The sequence below is a fragment of the Aquarana catesbeiana genome, linkage group LG02 (assembly GCF_042186555.1).
Source record: "Aquarana catesbeiana isolate 2022-GZ linkage group LG02, ASM4218655v1, whole genome shotgun sequence".
In the NCBI taxonomy this organism is placed as follows: Eukaryota; Metazoa; Chordata; class Amphibia; order Anura; family Ranidae; genus Aquarana; species Aquarana catesbeiana.
In genome coordinates, this window is record NC_133325.1 from 443,379,929 (window position 1) to 443,387,662 (window position 7,734).

Genomic DNA, 7,734 nt, shown 5'->3' on the forward strand with positions numbered 1-7,734 from the left:
CCTTTTACATCAGACTCCGTAGAGTCTCCCTTTTACATCAGATTCCGCAGAGTTCCCCTTTCACATCTGAATCCGCAGAGTCCCCCTTTTACATCAGAGTCCGCAGAGTTCCCCTTTTACATGTGAATCCGCAGAGTCCCCCTTTTACATCTGAATCCGCAGAGTTTGCCTTTTACATCAGACTCCACAGAGTCCCCCTTTTAATCAGAGTCCGCCAAGTTCACTTTTACATCTAAATCTGCAAAGTCCCCCTTTTACATCAGATTCCACAGAGTTCCCCTTTTACATCTAAATCCGCAGAGTCCCCCTTTTACATCAGAGTCCACAGAGCCCCCCTTTTACATGTGAATCCGCAGAGTTCCCCTTTTACATCAGACTCCGCAGAGTCCCCCTTTTACATCAGAGTCAGCAGAGTTCCCCTTTTACATCAGACTCCACAGAGTTCCCCTTTTTCATCAGAGCCAGCAGAGTCCGATTTTTCATCAGAGTCTGCAGAGTTCCCCTTTTTTATCTGAATCCACAGAGATCCCCTTTTACATCAGAGTCCACAGAGCCCCCCTTTTACATCTGAATCCACAGAGTCCCCATTTTACATCAGACTCCACAGAGTCCCCCTTTTACATCAGAGTCTACAGAGTCCCCCTTTTACATGTGAATCCGCAGAGTTCCCCTTTTATATCTGAACCCGCAAAGTCCCCCTTTTACATCAGATTCCGCAGAGTTCCCCTTTTACATCAGAGTCCGCAGAGTCCCCCTTTTACATGTGAATCTGCAGAGTTCCCCTTTTACATCAGACTCCGCATAGTCCCCCTTTTACATCAGACTCCGCAGAGTCCCCCTTTTACATCAGACTCCGCAGAGTCCCCCTTTTACATCAGAGTCTGCAGAGTTCCCCTTTTACATCAGACTCCGCAGAGTCTCCCTTTTATATCAGATTCCGCAGAGTTCCCCTTTCACATCTGAATCCGCAGAGTCCCCCTTTTACATCAGAGTCCGCAGAGTTCCCCTTTTACATCAGACTCCGCAGAGTCCCCCTTTTACATCTGAATCCGCAGAGTCCCCCTTTTACATCTGAATCCGCAGAGTCCCCCTTTTACATGTAAATCCGCAGAGTCCCCCTTTTACATGTGAATCCGCAGAGTCCCTCTTTTACATCTGAATCCGCAGAGTTCGCCTTTTACATCAGACTTCACAGAGTCCCCCTTTTAATCAGAGTCTGCCAAGTTCACTTTTACATCTAAATCTGCAAAGTCCCCCTTTTACATCAGATTCCACAGAGTTCCCCTTTTACATCTAAATCCACAGAGTCCCCCTTTTACATCAGAGTCCACAGAGCCCCCCTTTTACATGTGAATCTGCAGAGTTCCCCTTTTACATCAGAGTCCGCAGAGCTCCCCTTTTACATCAGACTCCGCAGAGTTCCCCTTTTACATCTGAATCCGCAGAGTCCCCCTTTTACATCTGAATCCGCAGAGTCCCCCTTTTACATGTGAATCCGCAGAGTCCCCCTTTTACATGTGAATCCGCAGAGTCCCTCTTTTACATCTGAATCCGCAGAGTTCGCCTTTTACATCAGACTTCACAGAGTCCCCCTTTTAATCAGAGTCTGCCAAGTTCACTTTTACATCTAAATCTGCAAAGTCCCCCTTTTACATCAGATTCCACAGAGTTCCCCTTTTACATCTAAATCCGCAGAGTCCCCCTTTTACATCAGAGTCCACAGAGCCCCCCTTTTACATGTGAATCTGCAGAGTTCCCCTTTTACATCAGAGTCCGCAGAGCTCCCCTTTTACATCAGACTCCGCAGAGTCCCCCTTTTACATCAGAGTCCGCAGAGTTCCCCTTTTACATCAGACTCCACAGAGTTCCCCTTTTTCATCAGAGCCAGCAGAGTCCGATTTTTCATCAGAGTCTGCAGAGTTCCCCTTTTTTATCTGAATCCACAGAGATCCCCTTTTACATCAGAGTCCACAGAGCCCCCCTTTTACATCTGAATCCACAGAGTCCCCATTTTACATCAGACTCCACAGAGTCCCCCTTTTACATCAGAGTCTACAGAGTCCCCCTTTTACATGTGAATCCGCAGAGTTCCCCTTTTATATCTGAACCCGCAAAGTCCCCCTTTTACATCAGATTCCGCAGAGTTCCCCTTTTACATCAGAGTCTGCAGAGTCCCCCTTTTACATGTGAATCTGCAGAGTTCCCCTTTTACATCAGACTCCGCATAGTCCCCCTTTTACATCAGACTCCGCAGAGTCCCCCTTTTACATCAGAGTCTGCAGAGTTCCCCTTTTACATCAGACTCCGCAGAGTCTCCCTTTTATATTAGATTCCGCAGAGTTCCCCTTTCACATCTGAATCCGCAGAGTCCCCCTTTTACATCAGAGTCCGCAGAGTTCCCCTTTTACATCAGACTCCGCAGAGTCCCCCTTTTACATCTGAATCCGCAGAGTCCCCCTTTTACATCTGAATCCGCAGAGTCCCCCTTTTACATGTGAATCCGCAGAGTCCCCCTTTTACATGTGAATCCGCAGAGTCCCTCTTTTACATCTGAATCCGCAGAGTTCGCCTTTTACATCAGATTCCACAGAGTTCCCCTTTTACATCTAAATCCGCAGAGTCCCCCTTTTACATCAGAGTCCACAGAGCCCCCCTTTTACATGTGAATCTGCAGAGTTCCCCTTTTACATCAGAGTCCGCAGAGCTCCCCTTTTACATCAGACTCCGCAGAGTTCCCCTTTTACATCAGACTCCGCAGAGTCCCCCTTTTACATCAGACTCCGCAGAGTCCCCCTTTTACATCAGACTCCGCAGAGTTCCCCTTTTACATCAGAGTCCACAGAGCCCCCCTTTTACATGTGAATCCGCAGAGTTCGCCTTTTACATCAGACTCCACAGAGTCCCCCTTTTAATCAGAGTCCGCCAAGTTCACTTTTACATCTAAATCTGCAAAGTCCCCCTTTTACATCAGATTCCACAGAGTTCCCCTTTTACATCTAAATCCGCAGGGTCCCCCTTTTACATCAGAGTCCACAGAGCCCCCCTTTTACATGTGAATCTGCAGAGTTCCCCTTTTACATCAGACTCAGCAGAGTCCGATTTTTCATCAGAGTCCGCAGAGTTCCCCTTTTTTATCTGAATCCACAGAGATCCCCTTTTACATCAGAGTCCACAGAGCCCCCCTTTTACATCTGAATCCACAGAGTCCCCCTTTTACATCAGACTCCACAGAGTCCCCCTTTTACATCAGACTCCACAGAGTCCCCCTTTTACATCAGAGTCTACAGAGTCCCCCTTTTTACATGTGAATCCGCACAGTTCCCCTTTTATATCTGAACCCGCAAAGTCCCCCTTTTACATCAGATTCCGCAGAGTTCCCCTTTTACATCTGAATCCGCAGAGTTCCCCTTTTACATCAGATTCCGCAGAGTTCCCCTTTTACATGTGAATCCGCAGAGTTCCCCTTTTATATCTGAAAACGCAAAGTCCCCCTTTTACATCAGATTCCGCAGAGTTCCCCTTTTACATCAGAGTCCGCTGAGTCCCCCTTTTACATGTGAATCTGCAGAGTTCCCCTTTTACATCAGACTCCGCATAGTCCCCCTTTTACATCAGACTCTGCAGAGTCCCCCTTTTACATCAGAGTCCACAGAGCCCCCCTTTCCATGTGAATCCGCAGAGTTCCCCTTTTACATCAGACTCCGCAGAGTCCCCCTTTTACATCAGAGTCCGCAGAGTTCCCCTTTTACATCAGACTCCGCAGAGTCCCCCTTTTACATCAGACTCCGCAGAGTTCCCCTTTTTCATCAGAGCCAGCAGAGTCCGATTTTTCATCAGAGTCCGCAGAGTTACCCTTTTTTATCTGAATCCACAGAGTCCCCCTTTTACATCAGACTCCACAGAGTCCCCCTTTTACATCTGAATCCACAGAGTCCCCCTTTTACATCTGAATCCGCAGAGTTACCCTTTTACATCTGAATCCACAGAGTTACCCTTTTACATTTGAATCCACAGAGTTTCCCTTCCACATCCGAATCCGTAGAGTTCCCTTTTACATCAGACTCCTCAGAGTCCCCCTTTTACATCAGACTCCACAGAGCCCTCCTTTTACATCTGAATCCACAGAGTCCCCCTTTTACATCAGACTCCACAGAGTCCCCCTTTTACATCAGACTCCACAGAGTCCCCCTTTTACATCTGACTCCACAGAGCCCTCCTTTTACATCTGAATCCGCAGAGTCCCTCTTTTACATCAGACTCCACAGAGTCCCACTTTTACATCAGATTCCGCAGAGTTCCCCTTTTACATCAGAGTCCCCCTTTTGCATGTGAATCCGCAGAGTTCCCCTTTTACATCAGACTCCGCAGAGTTCCCCTTTTACATCAGACTCCACAAAGTCCCTCTTTCACTTCAGATTCCGCAGAGTTCCCCTTTTACATCTGAATCCACAGAGTTCCCCCTTTTACATCAGAGTCCGCAGAGTTCCCCTTTTACATCAGAGTCCACAGAGTTCCCCCTTTTACATCAGAGTCCGCAGAGTTCCCCTTTTACATCAGAGTCCACAGAGTTCCCCTTTTACATCAGAATCCACACAGTTCCCCTTTTACATCAGAATCCACACAGTTCCCCTTTTACATCTGAACTCGCAGAGTTCCCTTACACTGTAAGGGAGAACTCTGGGGACTCTAACATAACGGATGCTCAGGAAACCCTGATTTAAGGGGGGACACTGAGAACTCTGATGTACGGAGAGGACTCTGATGTAAGGGGGAACACTGTGGCTTCTGTTGTAAAGGGAAACTGAGTTGTAAGGGGTGCTCTGAGAACCCCGATTTACCTTAGTGTACTCACTCAGAGGCAGGAGAGAGACTTCAGTCACAGGCAGGGATGGATGGTGAGCTCACTCACCCCTTGGCAGTCAGCACCTCTCATCCAGATGTATCTGAGGCTGCTGGACTTCAAATTTCTGGCCCCCACATTCCTTTTCTGAGGCACAACCCTGGGGATTGGAGTGTGGGCAGACACATAGGGATAGGGGCTGGAGGAAGAGGGGTAGATTGAGCCCTCTCTCCCATCTGTGTGTGGGGGGAGGGATAATTGTTAGTGCTGGCTTTGGGCAGTGTGAAAGAGTGTAAAGCCCCATACAAATGATAGAACTTTGTACAAACTTTCCCTTGGATTTTTGTACAAAGGGCGTTGGCCATAAGTTTGTATTGCATACACACGGCAGAACTTTTACAGCCAACTTTCACCAAATCACGTGGTTTTTCAGCTCTTTACCACCACCCTTTGGTCAACTTCTGTATTGTCATCTGATATTGTGTCAATCTCGCCACTTTTATCGGCGAGATTGACACCTTGCGAGCTGGGTTCACACTGGTGCGGGGATCCGACTTGGATCCCCGCCAATGCCAGGCACTGTGTTTGGTATGAATCTTGAGGGGGAACTCCACGTCAAATTTTAAATAAAAAACCGGCATGGGTTCCCCTCCAGAGGCATACCAGGCCCTTAGGTCTGGTATGGATTTTAAGGGGAACCCCCTACGCCGAAAAAAATGGCGTGGGGGTCCCCCCCAAATCCATACCAGACCCCTATCCGAGCACGCAGCCCAGGCGGTCAGGAAAGGGGCTGGGGATAAGCGAGCGCCCCCCCCGAGCCGTACCAGGCCGCATGCCCTCAACATGGGGGGTGAGTGCTTTGGGGGAGGGGGGGGGCCTGGGGCCCCCCCTCCCCCAAAGCACCTTGTCCCCATGTTGATGAGGACAAGGGCCTCTTGCCGACAACCCTGGCCGTTGGTTGTCGGGGTCTGCGGGCGGGGGGCTTATTGGAATCCGGGAGCCCCCAGATCCCAGCCCCCCCACCCTATGTGAATGAGTATGGGGTACAGCGTACCCCTACCCATTCACCCAGGAAAAAAGTGTCAATTAAGAAAAACACACTACACAGGTTTTAAAATTAATTTATTAGGTAGCTCCGGGGTCTTCTCCCGTCTTCGGGGGTCTTCTTCCGACTTCGGGGGCCTCTCCGGCGTCTTCTCCCTCTCTCCGGTGTCGTCTCCACGCTCTCTGGTTCTTCTCCGATGCCTTCTTTCTGCCGGGCTCCTCTGTTATCTTCTGCTCTTTTGCCGCTCTTTTGCTAGCAGAGGAGCCCGGCCATCTAGATCGTCCCCTTCCCTCTTCTCTTCCAGAGATGTTGACACGACGCTCTCTCCGGCTGTAATGCTGTCTGTGCGCTCTGCTATGATTTCGATAGGACAGAGCCTCCGCCCCCCTAAGACATCACAGTCCCGGGGCATGCTGGGACTGTGAGGTCATAAGGGGGCGTGGTCATAGGATGACATGCCCCCAGAGGGGAAGTCCCTCTCGCCGCAGTAGGAAAATGTGTTTTTCCTATTGCGGCCAGAGCGAGATGTACAGTACCCTGTCGCCGAGAACCAGTGCGATGGGTTCGCGCTGGAAACATTATCGCAGCCGCGTACTTTAGTTTGTACAAAAGTCCAATGACTTTGTGTACACACGATCGGACTTTGCTCCATTGGACTTTTGTTGCCGGAAAGTTTGTGCGTTCGCACAGCCAACAAAAGTCTGATGGAAACAGAAAAAGTTTGTCCGATGGAGCGTACACACGGTTGGATGTTGCTCCAAAACAGCTAATTTGCATGTTTGTTGTCAAAAAGTCCAATCATGTGTATGAGCATTAACAGACACTTTCAGCTTAGACAACTGCAGCCAGCAACGCTGCTGGGAAACCATAGTCCGGTCTGAATAATGTGTGCTGGTTTAAGACTGAAACCCAGATGTAGGATTCCGGACAGGTGGCAACCCTACTCCCAACTGTCGCTGATTTTGAGGGACTGTCCCTGATTTGGAGCAATGTCCCTCTATCCCTCTTTCCTCCTCATTTATCCCTCATTTTGGTCTGATCTATATAGTTGTATATAAAATGCACTTTTTATTTTTCAAATAGTGTTTCCCAGTGCAAAACCTTTCACCCAATTTCTAAATTGCTGCATTTATGAATTTCAAAAGCCAATATAAAGGAATAGTAATGGTAAAAAAAAAAAAACACTTGTGGGTTTTGTGACAAACTCACCCGGGACAGAGGCTATTGGAGGGGACTGAACGCAAGCCTCTTGCCCACCGATTATGGGCCCTAGCATTTGGGGGAATGGTGCTCTCTGTGAGCTGTATGCCTGGGGACCCTGGGGTTGGTGTTACTTTGGATTCAGCTCCATGTCCCCCCAAAACACACAGACTCTGGTAACCCTTTATATGCCATATTAGAATGATAAGACTGAATTATACTGTTGGGACACATCCTGTAAGAAAATGCTAATGTCATCAACTCCACTCACCTGTCTGATGTCAGCTATAATGTGTTTAATGTAAATAAGTTTAGTCTAGGTTCTAAGGGTATTCAACTCATTGTTGTTTGTTCTAATTAACCCTGTGTTGATGTTTATGGTAATGTGTGTAAATTGAATGAGCTGATCACATTGTCCTCTATACAATGTAGGAGACGGGACGACTCCTATTGGAGCTCATGTTAATTAGGTTAGCTTTGAGTCATCCTGGTGTATAAATGTGTGGGAGATCTCAAATAAAGAGAGTCCTGATGTACTCCAAGACTGGTGTTGTCTAGTTCTTGGGGGGTTCCTATAACCAGATCCATTGGACTTGTGTTCCAGAACTTAGGAAGCGGTATATGACGGAAGCACTCAAGCGGAGTGTGG